Source organism: Hyaena hyaena, unplaced genomic scaffold (genome assembly GCF_003009895.1).
Source record: "Hyaena hyaena isolate Hyena2069 unplaced genomic scaffold, ASM300989v1 scaffold_16, whole genome shotgun sequence".
Lineage (NCBI taxonomy): Eukaryota > Metazoa > Chordata > Mammalia > Carnivora > Hyaenidae > Hyaena > Hyaena hyaena.
Window position 1 is genome coordinate 4,448,698 of NW_024080650.1, and position 27,562 is coordinate 4,476,259.

At 37.9% G+C, this 27,562-nt stretch overlaps 2 long non-coding RNA genes across 3 annotated transcripts; one reads left to right on the plus strand and one right to left on the minus strand.

Annotated features, from left to right (window-relative positions):
- Positions 1-659: 659 nt before the first annotated feature.
- Positions 660-10,401, minus strand: LOC120226583. Of its 2 annotated transcripts, XR_005527059.1 has the most exons (4): positions 10,275-10,401; positions 1,855-1,911; positions 923-983; positions 660-794 (listed from the first exon to the last, which is right to left on the minus strand). It is a non-coding gene; the product is annotated as an uncharacterized LOC120226583 (long non-coding RNA). The 2 variants fall into 2 exon arrangements; XR_005527057.1 differs by having other exon boundaries at positions 660-983.
- Positions 3,191-26,891, plus strand: LOC120226593. Its single transcript, XR_005527060.1, has 3 exons — positions 3,191-3,250; positions 23,409-23,650; positions 26,657-26,891. It is a non-coding gene; the product is annotated as an uncharacterized LOC120226593 (long non-coding RNA).
- Positions 26,892-27,562: the final 671 nt, after the last annotated feature.

A 27,562-nucleotide genomic window follows, 5' to 3' on the forward strand; every position in this document is an offset into this window, starting at 1 on the left:
ACTCATTAAATAGAAAACATGAGTGCGTTGTTTATCTTTCCAAGTGCAAGCACAGAGAAGGTAAATTACACGAGCTCGATAAGAATTAAGGTAGTATCAGGTAATTATGGATAAAAGGAGAGTAAGTAGGTAAGGATGGCAAGGATGTTATGAAATTCCAAACTTTGGAATGTAAGTTGTAAATGGAGAGAAATGAAGAAAAAAATAGATGGATTGCAAGAAAAGATGGATGGAGTCTCTACAAAAGTGTTGTCCAACTTTATCTGGTATTCCTTATCACCTCTCCGCCTAAAGATGTCTTTATGCTTGGTCTGAGGACAGAAGTCAGATTTCCCATCAAGCTTCTCACATTATGCCGTCAACAAATTGATTCTACTAGAATTGTGGTTGGTAAATTGATTGCCTCCCACTGCACTTGATTAAAAAATAAAACAAAATAAGTAAAACAAATGCATAGTCGAAACAGGGCAAAAAGAAACCCAGGACCCATGCTGATGTATATAGCTAATAGAATGTCTCCCTGAAAGGTCTGTTTTAACCAAATATCAAAACCTTGAGCTCTTTTGCACAGCTTGTAAGCAAATGTTAACTTGTGGATTAGATTTACATTTTACTCACAAAGAAAGAGAAATGGTGGGGAGGCCAAGAAGAAGGCATAACAAAGGTTTATTTTGTAGCAATGGAATCACAACTTCCTGGTTAGAGATGAACTTGACTGATGGCTTTTCCGTGGTAGCCTCCCAGTACTTAATCTTAGCCAAATATTAATGTGCTGAATTTATTACATTTGAGCTCTGAAATTGAAAGTGACCATCTGTGGCACATGTGTGTGGTACATAGAACAGTAATATATTGTGGACTAGCCCAACATGAAGCAAAGGATATGGTGATTGTGACATGGCAAACCAATTCACTCACTCACCAAGACCACTAAATGAATCTGATGAACACTGGTGTCATTGCTCTCCACAGATATCTGCTTTCTGAAACAATGCACAATAAACAGGGGATATTTATTAATAATTCCTTCAACATATCGCTATAACAGACTGCAGTATAAATCTGGAAATGCACTTTACTTCACTGAAACAGAGCAATCAACTGAACAAAACTAAATTCTAGAGGAAAAATATCACAAATGTCAAAAGAAGTACAAAGAAAAAGTTTCTTTTTTTTCCTGGAGAGCAAGACTACAGTGAAGGTCAGCATTGCAAACCTTGTTCCACTGGGATTTTTAGGCAGATGTTAGGATTAAATTAGGGAGGTATCTGCATACATTTTGTGACCAAAGGAAAAACAATTCACATTTTCACTAGGAAATAGAATCCATAGGAAATTAACTTTTGCTACAAATCCAAAAGAATAGGATTTACATTACAAGGCAGAAGATGTAAATGTTTACTAAGAAACTCATCTTTTGGTAAATTATATATAGAGCACCCTAAAGAAGGAAAGGGTGCAATTTGTGAAGAAGTGAGAACTACCATAAACAAATGGATATATTTGTTTATTTTAAATGAATTTTTATTCATGCTTTGCATCCAGAGAAAAGAAAACAATTAGGTTAAAATTAATTTTGGGAATACCATGCTATCAGTATTATAGCAAGGACTTGGCTATGGGATTGGGTTGTGCATACATGACTGAGTTTAACTAGTTTGACAGATGAAGTCCATAGCTGGATAAGATATGTTGTGTCAGGATTCTAAAGAATTAGGTAGCCTGGTAGTTGTTTCATAGCCATAAACTCTAGAATGTCCAAACACTGTCCTGTCAGTCATGTGGATCTCCTTGAGAGATTCCTGAGGACACTCTATGGAAGGAAAATTAGTGGAGTAGGAATCAAAGTATTACCTTATTACCAGCTGCTGAAGAACTTTAATATCCTCAGGTTCAGTAAACTTGGCACTTCTGGAATGTTTTGAAAAAAGGGGAGAGGCTCAGAGATCCAGAGTAAAAGAGAGCATTCAATGTCTATGTAGCAGAACAAAGACGAATTTACTCGTTATTTTGCATTATTCAGTACCCTTTCTGTTATTAGTGATAGAAACCCAATTCACACTGAAACAGAGAATATGTTAGGTGACTAGAAATATAAATGGCTAATGAGCCAATGAAAGTATTTTATTCTTATAGAAGAAATTAAAATTAAAACAATGAGCAATAAGATCTTATTGCCTCTAAAACTGAGAAGCTGCTTATAATAGAGAGAATGTTCACTTTTGTGTAATGTGGTATAAAATCTTCAGGAGATCAATTTGCCCTGACAGTGGAAAATTTTAGGAATGTATCTTAACATTTATTCATTCATTAAATAAATATTTTACCAAGTATCTATTATAAGCCCAGTGGTTATGATCAACAAGATAAGATAGACATTACCAAAAATCAGGCATACTAAAAAAGTAAACAGGGGCTCTTGGGTGGCTCAGTTGATTAAGTGTCCGACTTTGGTTCAGGTCATGATCTCTTAAATTTGAGCCTCATGTTGGGCTCTGCTGACAGCTCGAGAACCGGGAGCCTGCTTCAGATTCTGTATCTCCCTCTTTCTCTGCCCCTCCCCTATGCACTCTTTCTCTCTCAAAAATAAATAAACATTAAGAAAAAAATGTTTAAAAAGTAAACAATGTAAATTTGCAATTGTGGCAAGCACTGAAAAAGATTTATATGGAGTTAGAGGTGCCTATAAGGGTAAGCTGACAGTCTCAGAGTTCTAATAAAATTTCCTAACATTCACCTATCTGTAAAGCATTGAGTAAGTAAATGCTTACTAAGTAAAGAAAAGAGGCACCTGGGAAATGTAATCATATGTACAAATAACATAAAGAAGGAAAGGGAATGCAGAATATAAAGGCCAGTGTATCAGTTAGTATAGGCTCTACTATGCGACAGTAACAAATAACCCCAAAGTCTCAGTGATTTAAATCAACAAAGATTTCCTTCTCACTCAAATTTTATAACCAGTGTGAATTGACTTTCCTCCAATTATCTCTGCTTCTTGTTCATCTCACTAGGGAATACATTCTAATAAAACAGCCAGTATCTGGAATGTTAGTTACCAATCACCATGGGAAGAGGAAAAGGCTAAAAGGTCATAATTAGTCACATGGCCTCAACCAATCACAGAGGGGTCCAGGGAGTGCACTCTTGCCAAGTGCAAAGAAGCCAGAAAGCTGGAATACTTCAAGAGCACACTAATCACATGCCCAGTATGGTTGGAGCTGAGAGAGTGAGGAAAATATGAGCCAGAGTAAGAAAACCTATCTTTATCCTATTAGAAGTAGAGAGTCACCAAAGGTTTTCACTCGGAGGAATTTTCCTTAAGAAGAAAGAGCATGTAGTTACATTAAACTTAATCTACAAGCTTATTTACCACAGTAGTGTTCAGTAAAATATTTAAATGAGAGTAAATCCTAAGTATTCAACAGTAAGTTCTTCTCATCCTTATCATGTAATACCATATAACCAATGGAAAGAATGTATTCAGAAAAATGTGACATGAAAATTATGTCTGAAGAGTATGCATACATTAGGGTACAACATGACATCTACCTGTTTTTAAGTACCCTATATTTAGAATATGTGGGTTAAAACTTACATATATATGAAAAAGCAATTCTTACTTCATCTAAACTCATGTTTTTAAATTTTATTGTTTTCCTTATTATATGTGCTTTATTCATGTGCTAATTTTTGCAAAGAAAATACATTCTTTTTCAGTAGAATTTTTTAGCTAACCATGACCTTATTTGCCACTGTTCAAAAATAAAGATCTTCTCTTTTTCCATTGGTGAACATGGCTAGATTTTCTGTTCATCTCTTGTAACATATGTAAAAGTCATGTTTTTGTTGTTTCAATTCATCTGAACACTCTGGAAACTGTGTTTATATTACCACAAGTTCACACACTGTTTCTAGTTAGAGAAGATACAACATTTGTTCCCATTTTTTCAATTACCTCTTGCCACAAGCAGCCTCACGATTTGAGTTCTGGGTTCTGGGCTGACCTGGGGCAATGGAATGGCAAACTTTTTCCGTATCCAAAGTAACCAAATAGACTTCAGGTAGGAATTCTTGAGTCCAGTCAAGCACCCCCATTTCTTGAACAATAATGACCTCATGAGAAACTGTTCTGCATCCACCTTTTTGACATTCTTTTGGCTAGGGTGATAGAATGGTCATAACTGCCAGTAATGGATCAAGAAAAATACAGCATATGTATTACTGACCATAATAAGAGTACATATATCGCTGGCGAATCGGCTGCCTTATTTTACTTTCTTACTCCATTGCTGGACATTTTACAGGAGAAAGTTCTCTGATTTTTCAAGGAAAAAATTGGCACAAGATCTCAAACCATATTTCATCTCTGCTTCAGCTTCCAAAAAAATAAATAATCTATTTGACCAGACTTTATAGACATTGGCCAAATGTTGGCTTGAATGCTGAGCTTATACCTGGATGGGCTGATACATCTGACACAATTGGGTTACCTCAAACTGGGCCATACATGAAAGGCTTGAAAATGTTTAAAATTGGCCAGGGATGGGAACACTCCCCTCGGAAGTGTGTTGGTGAAGCAGTAGATTTGCACTTCTTGCAGGGATTGTTTTGTACCTTTGTTGTAAATGAGTTTGTTTTTATTCTTTAAAGGAAAAAAAAGTTAAAGAATAAGGTAAGAATTTCATTACAATCATTGGAACCCAGCATTTTACTTATCCAAATTACTATTTATGAATTCCCATCCATGGGGCCTATGTGGTCTGCCATTTTGGCTTTTATGACTCTTCACAACATTTTGTATATCAAGAGGCTTCTGTTTGAGCTGATATCTCATGATGAGAAAGAATTTGGGTTTTTTTTCTGTTTTTTCATGGGTGGTTATTTTCACACAGAGGTCTCCTATTTAGGTCTGGTGAATAAAAATTAGATCTGAAATGAAATGAAAGTCAAAATACAGGGTAATTGCTAGATAGAATAGCAGAATATTCTTTTTAAGTAGGCTTCATGCCCAGCATGGAGTCCAACACAGGGCTTGAACTCATGACCCCAAGATCAAGAGTGAACATTTTTCAAATGACATCTTTTTTGAAAATACTGTCTGAATCCTCTTCAAGCAGTACAAAGTAGATCTTTACTTAGTTTTATGACAGTAAAGCAAAGCTAAGGCTTTTGCAAATATTGTCAAAAGGAACCTGACTAATCAATGTGAAAGAAGATAATGAAAGTTTGAGTCAATGAGGAAATTAAAGTTAGAAAAGGCAAGTTTTCAATTTCTATTTCTCTTTTCTTTCATCATAAGAATAGAAAAAATCAGGGGAAACATCAAGAAAAGATCATGATTAGCTCTATCAAATATTTATAGTTGCTTAGAGGCTACTCTGTGAAAATATAGATGCTGTTCTTTGAATGAAAAGAAACAAAACCCAAAATATTATTAGAAACAAATCCCTGGCTAAAATCTCAGAAGGGGAATTTACAATAGGTGGATCTCAGCAATGTGACGAATGTGGGTAGATTTGTCAATGTTTAATAAGTACACTAAGATAAAGTCAGGTTCAGCTCATGGCGGGCGTCAGATACCATTAGAAAGTAGACAGAATGCTAGTTATTCTGGCAGAAACAGAGTAAGGGTTTGTTCCAGCTAAGATATCAGGAGAACCCAAAGTCATATCAAACTCTCATGGGCAAATGAGGACAATAGTAAGCTCCTGGTCCAGGATCTGAAGAGTTAACAAGAATATAATTGAAAGGAACCAACACACACACACACACACACACACACACACACACATACACACACACACACAGAGTCTTAAGTGATTATTTGAACTGAGATTCTATAAGGGCTCCTCCATTCTCATGAGAATAACTCTATATGCCTATATGGCACAATACTCTAAATTTATCTGTCACCAAACACAGTGGTTAAATTCAAATTTTTATTTTCAATAACTGTTTCTACCCAGAGAGACAAGTGTCGAAATCTCAAATTCTGTGATCTTGTTAATTGCATGCCTGTCTTATCATGGTTTTTCTACTGGACTAAGCTAGGTAAACTCTCCTGTTTTATCACATTGTTTTACAGTTTTATTTTCATATTCATATTTATAATATCCAATAAGTTACTTGGGAAAATTTACAATTTTAATTGTGCATTTCTCATAGTATCTATTCTGTGTGTGTGTATAAAATCAAACTAAAAATTCTTTCTTTGATAACGCCAATGAAAAATTTCAAGACAACCCAGCTATCAACACCAAATTTTAGTAAGAAGATACAAAAATCCCCTATTTCTCTTAAAATCTTACTGTATAGCACTAAGTTTCATAAAATCAAAGGCTTCAAGTTGGAAGTTACTTAAGAGCTCGCCTATGATGTTTTTAAATGTCCACAAATTTTGTATACTTTTTCCATCAAAAGTGGGATCTATGTCTTCCTTCCATGCATCTACATAGAATTCTTACTCACTTGCAAAAACTATAATGTAGGAAAAGTGATGTTTCATGACTTCTAAGACAATACAACTTCTATCTTGAACACTAGGACACATAAGATTCATATCCCTGAGACACCATGTAAGAAGCCTAACTATTCTCATGCAACCATGCTGTGAAGTCTAAAACACATAAAGAAGCTACAAATACATGCTCCAGTGGGCAGTCCCAGCTGAGCTCTCAACTAGTTACCAGAAAAACCTGTCAGCCAAGTGAATAAGCCATCTTGGACATCCAACCCAGTAAAGCTTTCATAAGGTTGCAATTGGTACATAACTTCATATGGTTGCAATTGGTATATAATGCAACTGCATGAGAAACCCCAACTGAGAATTGCCCAGACAACCAAGCCCTTCTGATTTCCTGACCCACAAAAGGATGAAGAAAATAAAATTTTTCTTCTGCCTTTTGTGTTTTGGGGTAATTTGTTATGTAGTGATAGATAATTGATATACCATCTGATGCAAAATCTCCACTCTGGGGTGAAACTTTTGGATTAAATAACTCTAGTAAAGGGGACACCCTTCACATGTTAGCCATGTTTGGGATAACTCTAGTCTGTTTCTCATATCAGACCAAAATTGTCATCTCTCTAACTTCAAACTATTATTCTAGATTAACCTTCTAGGTCAGCATAAAACAAATCTTTGGTTTCTTCAACACGGAAGCTTGACACGTAGACAAAAACATTCTGCAAATATCTCCTTGGTCTTTTCTCCTGTAGGAAAACAATGCCCCATTCTTTCAGACTTGCCTCAGAAGATATGATTTTCAGAATTCTGTGTGCCTTCCTTTGAACACACTCCAATTGGAAAAGTCTGTCTTATAATATAATGCAAGAAGTTTGACACTTTATTCTATAAGTCTTCTCACTTGAACAGAATTTGGTGAAGCTGTTATTTTTTATGGTCTCTGTTGTGCTAGACCCAATATTTCATTAATGCAACTGATGATCCTGCTAGCCTATTTTTCTAACAGCCACATCACACTCTTGGCTTATTTTACAGTTGTCATCAAATGGAAGTCCCACAACTTTGCCATCTGTACTGTAGCCAAGCCAGCTCACTCTCATGCAGCTGACTTTCTGACCCTAAACAGAACTTGAAATTTGTTTCTGCTTAATTTCATTTCATTGGTTTTGGACCAGTGTGTCTCTGTCAGTTGACATCACTTTTATGCTCGGGTGTATCACTTATAGTTTCAGTTATGCATCCCACCTCTGCATCTCCATGTCTAAATTCTGTCAAAATTATCTATATAAAGACTGAGCCAACAGGACTAAGAGTATAGCCTAGTCAAATTCCATTATAAAACTATAAAACCATTTGCCAACACATAGCAGGTAAAAGGCACTAAATATCAATAACTTTATCATTCAAAGTACTTCTTAATCATGATGTTCTTGCAAAAGGCATTGTCACATGTAGTAATGTGACTGAAATAATTAAAATGTATTTTATCCATGGAATTTTCTGTTTTCTAGAGATTCTAACAAAATGAGAAATCTTGTGAATTTAGCATGACTTATCTTAAGTGAATGTATGCTAGCTCCTAGAGATTAGATATAGTATTTCCTTTGGGAGATAAACTACAGGCATGGCAATGCATTCTAGAATATTGTATTAAGCTAAAAAAAAAAAAAAAGAAAAGGCAATGATTTCCATAATAAGTTTATAAGTTTATTACCATTTTAAGGACAAAGATATAATGTTCTTAGTTTACCAGCAATCTTGTTCCTTTTTCTTTCTTAAAAATTAGAGTGTACCTATCTTATACTAGCAGCTAATATTTATTAAATAATTGAACTGATTAATAAATGAATGAAAAACACATAAACTGTTACATTCTTTGGTTGTAGTTTCTTCATAGAACATTATGAAGTTATCTCACTCATTTATTGTTCACCTTACATACAGCTCTCTGTCTACCAGTTGCCCATAAGTGCATTACACCATGTCTGCCTTTCCTCAGTACTGTATCCACAGTGCCTAAAATACTGCCCCAAACATAGTACACCCACTTCATGGGAGGATATGAAGTGAAGAACTAGAAAATAATCAGTCAAGGCCTTAGGTCTCAAATTCACTCAGTTACTCACTCAATATTATAATTTTCAGTCTATTCCTCCCAGTTAGAAAAACCTTTTCCTTAGTGAAGATTGATAGGAAATAGGCCTTGAGTTTTCTCTCTGTTACTTGTCAATGTATTTCTGAGAAACACCAAATCTGATCTTATTCCTATGCCAAATATCCTTTCAAAAGTAGGTGTTTTGATTCCCCGCAGAAGCAGTATTCTAAGCAAGCAGTTTATTTTGGAGACAACCCCATGAAACACCAGGAGGGAAGATGGGGAAGTAAGTCAGGCAAAGGTGGGATGAATAGTTTAACTCTTCCATCCGCATAACATTGAAAAATGCATCTTTGCATCTTTGCAATTGAAGCAGTCATTCATATTGACCTCAAGAGCTTAGTGGAGTAATGAATGTTTCAGTGACTTCATAGTTCAAGTGTTTTCCCCACTTTCTCAAACAAAATCATGTACTCTCTTCAGCATTCTTGAAAAGATTGACTTTCCCCAGACATAGCAGCAGGCTGACATAGATTTAAATGGAACATCTGTGTGTATCTGACTTTGACATCTATTATTTCCCTCACTTTGCCTCATGATTTGTAGTAGACATGCTTCTGGAATTTGTGAATTAGAAGAAGAATGTAAATATACACAAATGTGTATCAAGCATTCTATAAAATAATTATAAATAACTTATAATTATAAATAATTATTCATTTCAATTAAACTATAAATAATTTATAGTTCTATAAAATAACTATAGGATATTCAACAGCATAAAAAGATGATAATTAGGGGTTTTCATCAAATAAAAAATAATTTCAAGGAAGTATACATAATATGAACTCATTTTTATAAAAATGTGTGTGCGTAAATATAATATAGAGTGTATAGGTGGTCAGATTTGGGGTTATTTGCTTTCCTTCATTCAATTATGTGCCTGATTTACCTTTTCAAAAACAAAATCACATTTTATTTTGTAGTAATAAACAAGCAAAAAAGTGTGGCAATTGATATAAACAAATATCCAAAATAAGAAAGCAGACAAATTAAAAGATATTATTCATAGGTCCCTATATGACAAAAAATATCCTTAGTTTATTAAAGAACATGTCATCTACCACTGATTACCATAATAAGAAGTTACCATTTTTTCTGTTAAACTATGACTAAATGATCATAAAATGGGACTAGTTCATGTGTATTTTTAAATAAAATTCAGGATACATAATTTAGCCAACCCACAATTTTCCACATAAAACAATGTTTGAAAATTTTGGATACAGAGAGAAAAAAAAAAGGTGCTAAGAATTTCTATTAATTTATTTTATTTCTGGTCCCCTGATTTTGAGTGTTTTCTCTGATTAAATACAAAAAAAGTACAAGTACAAGAAACTAGGTAAACATAATAAATTAGTTTTCTCCAAACTAGTAATTGATATTTATTTGTTTGTTTGTTTATTTGTTTAAGTAGGCTTCACGCCTAGCACAGAGTCCAATGTGGGGCTTGAACTCACAACCTAGAGATCAAGATCTGAACTGAGATCAAGAGTCAGACACTTAACCAATTGAGCCACTCAGGTGTCCCATAGTAATGGATATTTAATAGACATTATCATCATCATACCCATCATCATGCCCCATCACTAATGAACAACATTTCCAGATAATAGACACTATAAATAGAATATGTTCATGACAGATTACCTGGAAATCTTTCTGAACCTACGATGTAGTGTGTAGCCATCCAACAAGATGGAGCAAAAGGAGTAAGATGGCAGTTGGCAGGGCCAGTACCTTTATGGAAAATAGCTTGGCAGTTACCATGCAAACAATTGTGTTTGAAAACATTCCAAAATTCCTCTCAAATTCCAATATAACCTCCTTTATCATTAGAGAGCCTGAAATCAATTGCATCTTGGATATAACAGGTATCCTTTATGACCTCTTTCTTTGTGGTTTGTCATCGTTCACTGCAAGAGAGACAATTTTAGGGGTTAAAGGAGGGGGAAATCATTTTAATTGATATACCATAGGTAAACAGTACCCATTACTGGGTTTTCCACTTATTCTCAATTCACAACTTACAAACTACAGCAGAATATTTCTGTCATCTCCACATTCTTCCCAGAAATTCTATTAACTATTCTGTCAATATTCTAGCAACAATTCAAAATTAAATACATTAGAAATTCAGCTCAGTTACACTAGCCAAGTTTCAAGTGTCCAATAGGCAACTGTAGCCAGTGGCTACCACACTGTACAATGCAGACATGGAACATTTCCATAATTTCAGAAAGTTATATTCAACAATGCTAATCTGCATATCAAATACTGTCTAGCTACATGTTAAGACCTAATGAAAAGCTCAGATTTTAATGACATCACTAGTTTGCCACGAATTTCCATATCTGCCTTACAAAGTAGTCAGTATAATTTAAGGTAGATTGGTATGCAACTTGTTGCTAAAATATTCAGCTCTGTTGCCATGATCTCAAAGTCTTCTATAAGTATGTCCATTCTGGGTAACCAGAGTTTGGATGAGCAAACAAATCATTCCAAATACATAACAAATCATTCCACAATGTAGTAGCCTAAAAAAGCAGAAATCACTCATTCTCTCTGCCCCTAAATTGGGTCAGAGTCTCCAGTGAAGTTGTTGTCAAATGTCACTTGGGCTGCTGTTATCTGAAGGCTCAGTTGACCTGGATGATCCTCCTAATGTGACTTGCTCAAATACCTGGCAAGATGATTCATCTCCATGAGACTTTGTTAGTGTCCTCACAAGGTGGTAGCTGGCTTCTGGTAAAGCTACAGATACAAGATATTGAAGCAAAAGTTGTAATACTTTTTATGACCTACCCTTGTGTATCACACACCATTATTTCTATCATATTCTATTGATTACACAGGTCAGCCCTGAATGATTCAATATGGAAAAGAAGTTCACTAGAGCATGACTATTACGAGCCATCTTAGAGGCTGGCTACCATACTCAGTCAGCACCATTTCTTGCTAGATACAGGGGTTGAGAAGAGCAAGCAGAAAACATTACTAAGAGGAAGTTAATCACACTGCCTCTGGTGCCTGAGCATATTTTGCCTAATCCCAAAAGGAAGCTTCATGTCTCACTCAGCCCTTTATTTTTCCTCAAGTGATCAAGAAGTTGGAACACTCCAGCCTACTAACCTTCCCATAGAGAACATATTTACCACATAAGGGGAGGAAACTTTACAGCCTTAGGCCTTCATTGGTTCTGAATCTTAGTCACAAAATTGAATGATTGTAGATCTTAAAAAAAAAGGGGGGGGACAAAACAAGTCAATTGATACATAGGTCCCACCAGAGATTCTAATGTCACTGATCTAGATGCGACCAAAGAAGTAGATATTTTAAAATCTTCCTAGACGGTTCTTTTTTTTTTTTTTTTTTTTTTTACAAATAGTTTATTGTCAAATTAGTTTCTACATAACACTCAGTGCTCATCCCCAAAGTGCCCTCCTTCATGCCCATCCCCCCCTCCCCCCCACATCCATCAGTCCTCAGTTTTTGTCAGCATTCAAGAGTCTCTCATGGTTTGCCTCTCTCCCTTTCCCCCACCATTTCTGCCCTTCTACTCCCCCTTGGTCCTCCGTCAAGTTCCTCCTAATCCTCCTATACGTGCAAACATATGGTATTTGTCCTTCTCTGCCTGACTTATTTCGCTCAGCATAACACCCTCAAGGTCCATCCATGTTGCTACACATGGCCAGATTTCATTGTTTCTCATTGCCATGTAGTATTCCATGGTATAGATAAACCACATCTTCTTGATCCATTCGTCTGTTGATGGACACTTAGGCTCTTTCCATGTTTTAGCTATTGTGGAGAGTGCTGCTATGAACATTGGGGTACATGTGCTCCTATGCCTCAGCATTTCTGTATCCCTTGGGTAAATTCCTAGCAGTGCTATTGCTGGGTCATAAGGGAGTTCTATTGTTAGTTTCCTGAGGAACCTCCACACTGTTTTCCAGAGGGGCTGTACCAGTTTACATTCCCACCAACAGTGTAGGAGGGTGCCCGTTTCTCCACATCCTCGCCAGCATCTAGAGTTCTCTGATTTGCTCATTTTAGCCACTCTGACTGGCGTGAGGTGGTATCTCAGTGTGGTTTTGATTTGTATTTCCCTGATGAGGAGGGATGCTGAGCATCGTTTCATGTGTCTGTTGGCCATCTGGATGTCCTCTTTGGAGAAGTGTCTGTTCATGTCTTCTGCCCATTTCTTCACTGGGTTGTTTGTTTTTCGGGCGTGTAGTTTGGTGAGTTCCTTATAGATTCTGGATATTAACCCTTTATCTGATATGTCATTTGCAACTATCTTTTCCCATTCCGTTGGTTGCCTATTAATTTTCTGGGTTGTTTCCTTGGCTGTGCAGAAGCTTTTAATCTTGATGAGGTCCCAACAGTTTATTTTTGCTCTTGATTCCCTTGCTTTTGGGGATGTGTCAAGTAAGAAGTTGCTGCGGTGGAGGTCAAGGAGGTTGTTTCCTGCTTTCTCCTCTAGGGTGTTGATAGTTTCCTGTCTCACGTTCAGGTCCTTTATCCATTTTGAGTTGATTTTTGTGCATGGTGTGAGAAAATGATCTAGTTTCATTCTTCTGCATGTTGCTGTCCAGTTCTCCCAACACCATCTGTTAAAAAGGCTGTCTTTTTTCCATTGGATATTCTTTCCTGCTTTGTCAAAGATCAGTTGGCTGTATACTTTTGGGTCCACTTCTGAGTTCTCAATTCTGTTCCATTGGTCTATGTGTCTGTTTTTGTGCCAATACCATACTGTCTTGAGGATGACAGCTTTGTAGTAGAGGCTGAAGTCTGGGATGGTGATACCTCCCGTTTTGGTTTTATTTTTCAGTATTACTTTGGCTATTCGGGGTCTTTTGTGGTTCCATACAAATTTTTGGATAGTTTGTTCTAGTTTTGAGAAGTATGCTGGTGCAATTTTGATTGGAATTGCATTGAATGTGTAGAGTGCTTTAGGTAGTAATGACATCTTAACTATATTTATTCTTCCTATCCATGAGCATGGAATGTTTTTCCATTTCTTTGTGTCTTCTTCAATTTCCTTCATAAGTTTTCTATAGTTTTCATCATACAGATCTCTTGTATCCTTGGTTAGGTTTATTCCGAGGTATTTTATGGTTTTTTGTGCAATTGTGAATGGGATCAGTTTCTTGATTTCTCTTTCTGTTGCTTCATTATTGGTGTATAAAAATGCAACCGATTTCTGTACGTTGATTTTGTACCCTGCAACTTGGCTGAATTCTTGGATCAGTTCTAGTAGGCTTCTGGTGGAGTCTGTCGGGTTTTCTATGTAGAGTATCATGTCATCTGCGAAGAGTGAAAGTTTGACTTCCTCTTTGCCAATTCTGATGCCTTTGATTTCCTTTTGTTGTCTGATGGCTGATGCTAGGACTTCCAGCACTATGTTAAACAACAGTGGTGAGAGTGGACATCCCTGTCGTGTTCCTGATCTCAGGGGGAAAGCTCTCAGTTTTTCCCCGTTGAGGATGATGTTAGCTGAAGGCTTCTCATAGATGGCTTTGATGATGTTTAAGTAGGTTCCTTCTATCCCAACTTTCTCGAGAGTCTTTATTAAGAAGGGATGCTGTATTTTGTCAAATGCTTTTTCTGCATCTATTGACAGGATCATATGGTTTTTATCTTTTCTTTTATTGATATGATGGATCACATTGATTGATTTGCGAATGTTGAACCAGCCCTGTAACCCAGGAATGAATCCCACTTGATCTTGGTGGATGATTCTTTTGATATGCTGCTGGATTCGATTTGCAAGGATCTTGTTGAGAATTTTTGCATCCGTATTCATCAAGGATATTGGCCTATAGTTCTCTTTTTTTGCTGGATCTCTGTCTGGCTTGGGAATCAGAGTGATGCTGGCTTCATAAAATGAGTCCGGGAGTTTTCCTTCGACTTCTATTTTTTGGAATAGCTTGAGAAGAATTGGGATTAATTCTGTTTTAAATGTCTGGTAGAATTCCCCAGGGAAACCATCAGGTCCAGGGCTCTTATTTGTTGGGAGATTTTTGATCACTGATTCGATTTCTTCACTCGTTATGGGTCTGTTCAGGTTTTCTATTTCTTCCCGTGTGAATTTTGGTAGTGAGTGTGTGTTTAGGAATTTGTCCATTTCTTCTAAGTTGTCCAATTTGTTGGCATATAATTTTTCATAGTATTCCCTGATAATTGCTTGTATTTCTGAGGGGTTGGTTGTAATAAGTCCATTTTCATTCATAATTTTGTCTATTTGGGTGCTCTCTCTTTTCTTTTTGATAAGCCTGGCTAGAGGTTTGTCAATTTTGTTTACTTTTTCAAAAAACCAACTCTTGGTTTCATTGATCTGTTCAATTGTTTCTTTGGTCTCTATGTTGTTTATTTCTGCTCTAATTTTTACTATTTCTCTTCTTCTACTGGGTTTAGGGCGTTCTTGTTGCTCTGCCTCTAGCTCCTTTAGGTGAGCTGTTAGATTTTGGACTTGTGCTTTTTCTAATCTCTTGAAATAGGCCTGGAGAGCAATGTACTTTCCTCTTAGGACTGCCTTGGCCGCATCCCATAGATTTTGAATTGTTGTGTTTTCATTTTCATTTGTTTCCATATATTTTTTAATTTCCTCTCTAATTGCCTGATTGGCCCATTCATTCTTTAGAAGGGTGTTCTTTAACCTCCATGTTTTTGGCGGTTTTCCAGACTTCTTCCTGTAATTGATTTCAAGTTTCAAAGCATTGTGATCTGACAGTGTGCATGGTATGATCTCTATTCTTTTATATTTATTGAGGGCTGCTTTATGTCCCAGTATGTGATCTATCTTGGAGAATGTGCCATGCGCACTTGAGAAGAAAGTAAATTCCCTGGCCTCAGGATGTAAAGTTCTAAATATATCCGTCAGATCCATCTGGTCCAATGTGTCTTTCAAGTCCATTATTTCTTTAGTGATTTTCTGTCTGGTTGACCTATCCATTGCTGTAAGCGGAGTATTAAAGTCCCCTGCTATTAGCACATTCTTATCTATAAGCTTGTTTCTGTTTGTGATTAATTGTTTTAGATATTTAGGTGCTCCCATATTCGGTGCGTAGACATTTATGATTGTTAGTTCTTCCTGATGGATGGACCCTGTAATTATTATGTAGTGCCCTTCTTCATCTCTTGTGATTGTCTTTAATTTAAAGTCCAGTTTGTCTGATATAAGTATCGCTACTCCGGCTTTCTTTTGATTTCCTGTAGCATGATATATATTTCTCCATCCCCTTACTTTTAATCTGAAGGTATCTTCCCGTCTAAAATGAGTTTCTTGTAGACAGCATATTGATGGATTTTGTTTTTTAATCCATTCTGCTACCCTATGTCTTTTGATTGGAGCATTCAGCCCATTTACATTCAGTGTTATTATTGAAATATGTGGGTTTAGAGTCTTTGTATCTTTTGTAGGGTTCATGTTTGTGGTGGTGTCTCTGGTATCTTTGTTCCTTGCAACCTTTCCTTCAGAGCATCCCCCTCAGGATTTCTTGTAGGGCTGGCTTCGTGGTGACAAATTCTTTCAATTTCTGTTTATTTGGAAAGGTTTTTATCTCTCCTTCTATTTTGAATGACAGGCTTGCTGGATAGAGGATTCTTGGCTGCATATTTTTACTGTTCATCACATTGAAGATTTCCTGCCATTCCTTTCTAGCCTGCCAAGTTTCAGTAGATAGGTCTGTCACCACTCTGATAGGTTTCCCTTTGTATGTTAGGGCCCTTTTCTCCCTAGCTGCTTTCAAAATTCTCTCTTTGTCCTTGTATTTGGCCATTTTCACTATGATATGTCGTGCAGAAGATCGATTCAGGTTACGTCTGAGGGGAGTCCTCTGAGCCTCTTGTACTTCCACATTTACTTCCTTCCCCAGGTCGGGGAAGTTCTCTGCTATAATTTGTTCCAGGACTCCTTCAGCACCTTTCCCTCTCTCTTCCTCTTCTGGGATTCCTATGATACGGATATTGTTGCGTTTGACCGTATCGCTGAGCTCTCGAATTCTTCTTTCCTGTTCCTGGATCAGTTTGTCTCTTTTTTTGTCAGCTTCTTGTTTTTCTATAATGGTGTCTTCTAAATCACTTATTCTCCTTTCTGCCTCTTCAATCCGTGCATTGGAGGCCTCTAATTTATTATGGATCTCATTTATCGCATTTTTTAATTCTTCATGCCTATTTTTATTTTCCATTCTGTCTGTAGCCATAGTTTCTTTGATGTCCCCTATGTTTTTTTCAAGCCCAGCTATTAATTTTACCATTATTATTCTAAAATCTTGTTCAGTGATGCTGCTGATATCTGTTTTGAGCAGTTCATTAGCTGTCATTTCTTCTTGGAGTTTCTTTGGAGGAGAGGTCTTTCGTTTCGTCATTTTAGTTAGCTTTCCGGCTCTTGTTGGTTTTAAAGACCTATTATTCTCTCTGTTTCTATGAGCACTGCTATATCCAAGAAGGCTCTTTGACTTTCCAGGGCCTACCCTTTCAGAGAGTGTTTTTTGAATGGTATCCCCTGGTCTCTCTTGTTGGGACCTTGGTTATTTTATTTTCCTATTCGTAGTGATATTTGGGACTCTCCACCTTGTGCACTCTAGCTTGTTTCTTGAGGTAGCCCTGGAAAAGAAAACAGACAGACAAACACACAGGGAGCAGGAGCACACAAACGCACAGGCTAATTCAACTAACATGCAAAGCGGGAGGGAAAACGAAAAAGTTAAGAGAAAAGATGGAGGAGGGAGGGCGAATAATAGGGAATATAAAATACATAAAAGGGTCAAAAAGGGGAAAGGAAAAGGAAAAAAGAAGAAAACCGATGGACAAAGAACGGTTTAAAGGATATAACCAGATTTCCCAGCTACAGTTAAATAGCCGTGTGTATGCAGTGCTGGTTGAGGAGCATAGAGAAACAGAGAGAAAGCAGGGCGGGATGAGACACAATTGGAAATAGAATGAACAGGCAGAAGGGATAAGAAGCTTTTTTCAAAGAGGTAAAGGGTAGAATATGGTTGGATAGGTGAGAGAAGGGTGCTGGAATTATCCAGAGAAACTATATAGTCTAATTACTCCTGAGAGAAATAGCTGAAAATGTCAGTAGGTGTAGAATTTACATTTACACAATGGACTCGTGAACGTTTAAGCAAGCTGGCGACCAGAGTTAATCAGGTCAGTGTTCTGGGGAAAAAAGAGAGAAAAGAGAAAAAGACGAAAAAAAGAAAGAGTAAAAAAGAAAAAAAAAAATAAAGAAAAAAAAGGAAAAAAAAAAAAAGGGAAGGGGAAAAAAAAAAAAAAGGGAGGAGAGCACCTCTCAGGCAGGGATGGGCGTGGCGTGATCCAATGCCTCAGGCGGGAGCTCTGCCTCGGCGGTTATGGGGAGGAGAGTGATGGTGCTCCAGTCCCTTCTCGAAGCAAGCGCTGCTCCTCACTCTTTTGGGGGTGTAAACTCCCCGTACCAGGGGCGCAGCCGGAGTTGGTTGCACTCTTCAACCCAGGGCAGTTCCAATCTCCAAATCCCCGTCCGCGCGCCCCGCTGAAGTTGCCTTAGACACAGCTTCCCAGGCAGCCCCCTCAGGCAATTCCAGGCTCCCTGCCGAGCTCTGGGAGCGGAGTCAGAATCGCTGCTTCCTTCTCTGGGTCGGGCTGGCGCTTATGGGTGGGGGCTTGCCCGCAGGGTGTTCTAAGCCGGAGTCCCTAGGCGGTTCTAATGTGCAGAAAAAGTGGAGAACCACAGAGAAAAACCCTTCTGAATGTTCTCTCTCATGACTACCTTTCTTCCTTAATTTCTCCATTTTATTCTCACAACTCTAATTTTTATTTATTTCAATATTCTTTGTTTGATTTTGAGTTTAGATGACAATGTTACATTACTTTCCGATGTATACCATATAGAGATTCAACTTCTCTATACATCATGCTATGCTCACCACATGTATAGCTATCCAGTAAGGGGTTAAAATCCAAAATATGTAAAGAACTTCAACAACTCAACACCAAACTTATTTTTAAACTCCAGGTCCTTGTTTCTCAACTGAATCCCTGAGCAAATTCATCATTTCCCACAGAAGTTGGAGAATTTCTTAGTATCTTCCAGAGCCTACTAACTCCACTAAACTCCAGAGGCTGACCGTTATAGATCCCTAAAGGGTAGAAATCTGCTCTGTTTCCAAGACCAGGGGAGAAAGTAGAATGTGTGAATCCACTTTATTTTTTTAAGTTTATTTATTTATTTATTTATTTATTTATTTATTTATTGAGAGAGAGAGAGAGAGAGAGAGGTGGGGAGGGGCAGAGAGAGAATCTCATGCAGGATCTGCATCATCAGTGCAGAGCCCAGAACAGGGTTGGAACTCAGGAACTGTGAGATCATAACCTGAGTGAAACCAAGAGTCAGATTACTTAACCAATTTAGCCACCAGGCGCCCCAGATCCACTTTAGGCTCTTGAATAAGGAGGGCTGCAATTAACTTCCTCACTAATTATCTAAGATGCAAGCACATCTTGTCAAAGAAAAAAATATTTACCAGAAAAAATACAGTCAAATCTAATATGGGAAAACAATTTCTGGTGAACACAACTGTCACTCTGCTCCTTGAGAAAATAAATAAATAAATAACCTCAGCACAGTGGTGTGGAGCCATATCTAACCCTTCAAGATGTGATATATGGAACAACAGCTACCCCAGTGATCGAGAAGGACTCCTATTTTTGCCATCTGGTCTGGTGCTAGCATTCCACCCTGACGCTTTTAGACCCTCTGTTTCTCCTCCTATAGGAAGAGAGGGATGTCTCATTTTTGCACATCATCAAACAGAGAAACTCCATGTATTTTCCTCCATAGACATCTACAGGGGAAAAAAAGCTCTATATATCAGCCATTCTCAAAATTAAGCACACATATGAATTACCTGGGGATCTTCTTAAAATGCAATTGTGAATCTGTGAAAACTGAGATTCTTCATTTCTAATCAGCTGCTAGGAGATGTGGATGTTGGCCACACTTTGAGTATCAAAGATCTAGATATTCTAGAAAAAATTTTAAAATGACTACAAAGCACTTTCATCTCTCTTTGATCTCATGCTTGTCTGCAGGACTGACGTAGTCTTCTCCTGCCCCCCCTTTTTTATTGACAGTCTATAATGTTCAGAGAATTCCATTATTCTTACACTTTGAATTTCTTCTGCTTTTATTATGGAACATAATCCCCTGAATATCTTTAAATTACAAGGTTACAAAACCTCCATGAAAGAAAGACTGATAGGAAACAAATTTGTATCATAATAACATTTATTCTGTTTCTAATGAGCATTACTATATTCACTGATGCAATTAGCCACACCAACCCAAACTCCTTTCTCTTACTCTTTGAGAAGGGAAAAAAAATCCTACAAAACATAATTAAATCTAATTACCACCCAGACTAAATATGGCGCAAATACATGTTCTCTTAGAATTGTTATAAAACACACAGGATGTAATACTTAGAATGCCAATATGATTCATGCCCGGTGGTATTGTGGTTACATGTTAGTCGGGAGTACACTGAGCTGGGCTTCTTTACTTTATTCTCTTAACCAATCTATTATTCAGGTCTTCAGGACACAGGGAAAAAACATGTTCCTTTGAAACATCTTAATTTTGGAAGAAAAAAATACCTATATGTAGTCAAATTATCTTTAATCACTTACAGGAATTTTCCTCATTGTCTTACTATTTCTTTGAAGTGCACTTTGACACTATGAACCCTTGGTCATTCCAATGTGCTATTTTCAATGACAAAGCCAATGAAAAGATCTTCACCTTCTATTAAAGAATTCCAGGTCAAGACAAAAACTACTAACATAATTTGAATATTTAGTTCCCTGGGTTAATAACAAGACAATGAATAAGATCATGGCTTTCTTTTTCTTTGATAGAGAAAAAGTCCACCATATAAAGAATGAATAGGGGCACCCGGGTGGCTCAGCCAGTTGAACGTCTGACTCTTGATTTCAGGTCTGGTCATGATCTCACAGTCCATGGGACTGAGCCCCATGTCAGGCTCTGTGCTGACAGGATGGAGCCTGCTTGGGATTCTCTTTCTCTCCCTTTGCCCTTTCTCTGCTTGTGTCCTTTCTCTCTCAAAAATAAGTAAATAAACATTAAAAAAAAGAAAGAATAAAATATTGAAAACAATTCAAAAGACATATAATGTGTCTTTGTAATCCAGCTACTCACTACAATCAAGTCAAACTTTAAGAAATTCTACTTTTGGGACTTTTGGGGCACCTGGATGGCTCAATCGGTTGGGCGACTGACTTCAGCTCAGGTCACGATCTCATGGTCTGTGGGTTTGAACCCCGTGTCTGTGCTGACAGCTCAGAGCCTGGAGCTTGCTTCAGATTCTGTGTCTTCTTCTCTCTCTTCTCCTTCCCCTCCTTGTGTTCTATCAAAAATAAACATTACAAATTTAAAAAATAAAGAAATTCAACTTTTATTACAAAACAATTTTAACTTTATAAAAGACACCAACCAAATATGACTCAGTGTCTAACGAACTCTTTTGTTCTCAAAACTGTGTTGTTAGCATTATTCCAACCTGTTTCCAATTAATATTTCTTTGATTGACTCACATTTGGGCACAAAAAGAAAATGTACCCCAAAATTTCTATAAAAGTAGTTTTGTGCACTCTGCATCATTCAGGAAGGAAAAAAAGACTGTTCCTTGCCTCCCAGGTATCAACCAGTCTAATCACATATTTCCAAACTCTGCCCAAGTCAGAATAAATAAATGTATGAAAAGATATTGCAACTTGGAAGCCCAATATTTGTAATAGCTGACTCCTTCATAGGAGTCACCCTTACCACAATCTTTACCTTGGAAATCACATCTGAAGTAGCTGGATCAATCTCTCCAAGCAGCATATGTTGAAATTTTTGTCTAACACCATGGTAACCATAGCAATGTTTATTTCATTACTAACTTTTATAATGAACATAAAGAACTTTGGACATAAACGTTTGGCAGCAATAATGAAATTGCCTAACTCTAGTGGCTTTTGTTCCATTGGCTCCTGGGAGACCATACTGAAATATAAAGATCAAGTAACTATGTTCTCAATTAGACTCCATAATTAAACTGTGGTTTGATTGAGTGATTTCCATTTGCCTAGTTTGGAAGATGTGGATTCCTGTCCTGTTTCATCACTGGCCAATTATTTGAATTTGAATAAGACAATCAATCTGTTAGTTATTTTACATATTAAAATAAGAAATAGTTCATCTAGAAAACTCTGAAGTGACTTTCATAATAAAATATAAATTATTAGTCTAGTTTTATTTTTAAGGTGATAGAAAAAAATTCACTTGAATGTTGAAGCTTTTTGGAGAATTTCAGCCATAACTTTGACTCACTAATTAAGCTTGGGCTGTCCATCCCAGACAAAGGAATATACAACAGCTTACAAAAGTGGCATATACTTAGGCAGCAAATATTCACTGAGAGGCTGCTAGAGGCCAAGTGCTACATAAAACTGATTAGTTTTAGAGCCTCATTGAGAACCAGCTATGGGACAAGTAGGTGGTAGTCCTTCCTATAACTGGAAATATAATTAAACAGTGAGGCCCACAGGTAGTGATCAAAACAGAGATATGCCAAGTCCTCTTAAAGAGGCAGAACAGCCCTCCATCTAAGCCCAGATAGTAACCAGATGGATGGTGTTTATATGTTTGAAAAAGAAATGTGTCTGGTGGAAACAGCATTGGTCTGCCTTACAAATTAAGAGATACAACCTTGAGAACCCATCTCTAGGACCAATCACATCTACAAGCTCTCCTTAAGAGAGGTCCTCAAGAATAGAAGAGAAAAAACTACTAAGCTAAATTGTAATCAGCATTTAGTTCTTCCAACTAATTCTTCCCACTAAACTGCCTTCTGATTCCAATTTGACTTCCCACATATCTGTCACTGCTAGGCAGGAAAAATTGGTCCCACTCCAGAATGACGGTAATGTTTTTCTGATTGGGATTGATGGCCCTTGAGGCACAGATAAATCTCATTTTCTGAGCTTTTCAAAATTTTGAAGGTAGCAGGGAGGTGCCTATCATGCATTCCTTAGGCTAAAGACAGACTCTCCCAAGGAGTATCACACATCACAACAGGGCTTCTTTCCCCTGAAACGTCAATACATTTATTCTTTCTTTCTGTCCACATTTTTATTCTCCTTCTTCTCCTCCAATAAACATAATGAGCTGCCATGGGTCTGAATTTTAAGAATGGTTGGGATTAGGAAGGTTTAGAAGAGGGAATTTCAAAGATAGGAGTGATTAAATTGGGTTGGGGAATTAAGTAGACCAGTATAGCCAATTTAAAGAGGAATAGTGATGCCAGGTGAGATGAAACCAGAAACTTAAGCCAGATCTAGATCAGGAAGATTTCCAAAGAGTATTAAGGCATTTGGTCCTGAATAATTGACTATGAGAGTTTTTAGGGTTTCTTGAAAGGTAGTGACAGATCACTTTGAATATTAGGAAGATTATGCATAGATACATAATCATACATGAAGAAACCACACTGTAGACTATATTTACCACAGAAGTATATAGTTCAATACTTCTAACTTCAAAGAGGTCACACATTTCTCTTTGGTACCTGGAAGTAACACACTTGGAAAGAAATGACTAATGTTTACTCATGTTTACTCACAAAGAGACACTGGAAGGGGAAAGGGAGGGATGTGGGCCTATGAGTAATGGAAGGAGGAAAGAAAAGAAAGAATGGTGATCTCTCTAATTCATCTAGTACCTTTCCTCAGGGGTAGAGTTTGCCTTCCGAAATGACCAGTAAGTCAACACTGGCAGCAACTCAGCCACGAGAGCAATATCCAGGAAGCTAACAGAACCACAGAGGACTTGAAACACATGTGTCTGGGTTCCAGTGTTATTCCCAAGAAATATCTACAGCCTTCCTCCAACACCTCCCTGGATGAGGGATGGAAACTAGGTGACACATGGCAAGAAGGGACAAATGGACACTCCAGCTGAATTGTAACAATGGGTAAGGACTTTTCTGCTATCACAGAATCTGAGAGAGGCTTACTAATCATTCCAGATTCCAAAAGTAGCTTTTTCTATAGGAGGGTACAACAGCATCAGAACTGTAGCTCCAAGAGAAAGGTGTCTGTGTGAGTGTAAGAGAAAGGAAATGTGTGTGTCCAAACACATGTGTGTGTGTTTTCAAAGCAGAGCGTGAACACAAAATCACACAGCCTTCTGGTGTTATGGGTTCCCCTGAGTTGAATGTCTCAGTGATGCAGTTTGGCACTGGAGCCTTCATCTGAGCTGAGATTCCCTCCCTCTTCTTTTGCTTCAGCTCAGTGTTTTGCTTGAATCTGAGTCATAAGCTCCTTAAGCTGGCAGGAAGCGGATAGTCGGGCTGGCAGCTCCAACTCCCCCAAACAGAGGGAGTGTCTTGGCTGACACCAAAGCAACCTTTTCCATCCCCAGACCCAGTAACAGAACCAATGAACATCAGCAGAACAGAAGGCTGGGCTACACACAGAGAGTGGGAGAACAGAGAAACCATCCGGGAGAAATCCATTAGTTCAAGCCATGGTTTAAGAAAAAAAAAAAATGAAGGCTTTATGGAATTACCTCAGCCACTCACCAGGGTCTTCCAATATTTTGTGCTTATCTCCCAAAACTGGCCGATAAACACTCTAAACTCACTCTGCTCAGACCCCACATGTCTTCTGTCTCCATCAAGCTTCTGACTGACTCCTCTCCCTAGTAATCTCCATCCTTCCCTGCATTTCTCCTAAAACAGCTACTCTAACAGTTAAGTTCACACTCACACTTGGCCCTTACTTGTGGGTAAAGCAGTAAGTTATCTGAAGGAATCAAGAAAAGACGACATTCCTGCCCAACTCCATCAAATTCCCTCTTTCTTTTGTTAGAAGTCCAAATGTAACCAGGGAGGGAGGAAACATTGAGACAACATCAACCATTGACACCCTGGATCCAATCAGTTGTCAAATTAGCTCCAGCAGGTATCAAGGGCATGAGCAAGGAGGGAACCAGATTCAGGGGAGGCAGAAAAGCTGGGAAGAAAAGTTTGGAGTAAGAAAGTTGTCCAATGATTACTACAATGTGGGTGACCCTGTATGCTGTAGTTCAGGAGAAGGGAGGGTGGAGGTCTGAACACCTGGATGGAGACAATCTGCCAAAAGAGCAACAGGGTGTTGAAAAGTAATGGCAGAATGTTGGAAACAACCCTTACCTCCTTCATAGTTTTTCCTTCAGTTAACCTGGTTACTTAAGCTAAGCACTGGGCCTTGGCAGGTTTTCTGCATGCAGACCCCAACAGAAGAAGTCTGTCTTGCACCATACAGTTTCCACATTTCATACGCCCCTCTCCCAACTCCCTCTGTCTCCTTCACAACCTGCCACCATCATTTGTCTTTCTCTGGCTCTTATCCACCTCATCTTCAGCCTCCTCGAACTCCACTTCTGACATGTGGCAAGTCTCCCAGGCCCAGGGCCCCTGGCCTGTTTTCTACCCGATGTTCCTCTGTTTCTTCCTGTCTGCACCACTGCCTGATGCCTTCTGATTGCTCAAACCAGAGCTCAGCTGTCAATCAAGTGCTTGACCTCCAGAAGGCATTCTTGGCCATTCAATTTAAGGAAAGTAAAAATAAAACAGAACCAAAAAAAAAAAATTCCCTAAAATATTTGAAATAGGTTCTGTTTGGAAAGTTAAAACTAGTGAATGCTGAGTGTGTAAAATAACATCTCCCACTGTCTTAGAGAGAACTTTGCAAAGCAGCTATATTTCCTATATTAGAAATATATGCAATTTTGTTATGAATTGAGCTCTTTCTTTTCACAGACACTAGCTCTTTGTTTATTTCAGATATGAGCAGCTACACAGCTGCTCCCCAGTTCAATATTTGCAGCATATTAGTTATGAGAGATAACATTGAATTATTAATATAAATAATGTGTTAATACTGCCCCACCTGTATATGTAAGAGGTCTTGGAAAATAGTCTCCATACCTAGTTGAAAATGACTTTCAAGACCAAGTTTGCATAGAGGATAAGAAGGCATACTCATAACTACCAAGCTCGAGTAAGTTCATTTTTCCCTTTCCTTGGTTCAGATGAGATGTGTCCTTCAGTCTTCTCTGTGTCCATCCTGAACACTTGAGTGCCAAGCTTCTTGCACACGGATCCATGGTAGAGTAACTCAACAAAACCAAAATTCTCATGGCTCACTATTTGAGCATTAAAGACGTCTTTGGTGAAGGAATATAAAGTAGTAGAAACAATCAACTGTGGAACTTACTAAGAAAGGCTGGTAGGATGTGGAAGACACTGCAGGGAAAATCAATTAAATCAAAAAGTTGAGGAAAGACCAACCAATCTGATGAAATGTACCTACAGAAGAAATAGATAAATGAGAATCCCCTGAGACTCCAAATTCCTATCATAATTCTCTCATGGTCTCTTGCAACAGGATTAAATGTTTTCTGAAGTCCCATAACATCAGAACTATAATACAGTCCCAATTAAACAGTGAGAACTAAATATTTTCTAAAGTCCTATAATATACTATATCTCCCTGACTTCAAGCTCAGAAAACAGTCAAATAAACACAGTTTGTGAAACAATAAGAACTCTCAATGTAGCCTAAATTATTTATTTCAAAGGTAGAATTATATAATTGGCTTTCTTAAGCAAGTCATGCATTGGTTAGCATCCAATCTAGCAAGTAAAGAGATGCTCCCCCTAAAGTCTTTATTTATATTCTTTAACTCCTTGAAGGGAGGACAGAGAGTCTCCAGTAATAAACTTGAAGAAAAATAAATAAATTTTCTGCTCTCATCCACTGACTTCAGCATGGAAGCCACTCTTAAGGCAGTTTCTTCAAAATAGCAAGGCCATATTATCGTCTAAACCTCCTGTCCTCCAAATGTTTACTCCTACCTCTCCATTTCCCCCCTTCATCCTGTTATCAATGACCATTGATTGTCTGTCTTTTACTAATCTTTTTCCCCCTTTCAGCTTTCAGGTCCTGTTCATCTACAGTCCCCCATCACAAATACCAGAAGAACTGGTCAGACCCTCCTTGGCAGGCAGAACTGAAGGTGCTAAGAGACCTCTTCAGCGTGGAGGGGTTGACAGAGACAGAATATGCATAGAGGAATGGCTCTTACCATGACAGACATGGCATATGAATTCTCTTCAGTAGAAATGACATGAAGAAATATGCAGCACATACCAAAAGTTTGCCAGAATGAAGTGCTAAATTTTGTTGAATTACTGTGAAGTACTGCACTAAAGCAGATAGAACAGCATTTGATAAAAATTAATTGACTGGAGCTCTATGTATCAGTGTGCATGATTCTCACGCGTATGTTCCTTTCTCCTCCAGTACTCTGACCTTTTAACACCTCTGTCCCCCCAGACTTTCAGCTTGACCTCCTTTACTCACATTATCCACAGTTCTTCCTGGATACTCCCTCCATGAATTGCAGCCTGGAGATCCAAAAGCAGTGAACTGGGACAGTCACATGGTTCACCATACTTGTTCTCTCTCTCTCAGGTATGATTGTTCTGCGGGGATCAATCTCAAACCTGAGGACTAATGTCTTCTTTTTTTAAAACTTTTTAATGCTTATTCATTTTTGAGACACAGAAAGAGATAGAACACGAGCAGGGGAGGGGCAGAGAGAGGGAGACACAGAATCTGAAACAGGCTCCAGGCTCTGAGCTGTCAGCACAGAGCCCAACGCAGAGCTTGAACCCACAAGCTGTGAGATCATGACCTGAGGTGAAGTCAGACGCTTAACCGACTGAGCCACCCAGGTGCCCCTCTGAAGACTAATGTCTTAAAAATTCTTTTTAAAAAAATATTTGGTCTGAATTTTTTTGGATATTTGGTCTGATTTTTGGTTATTTCAGGTAAGC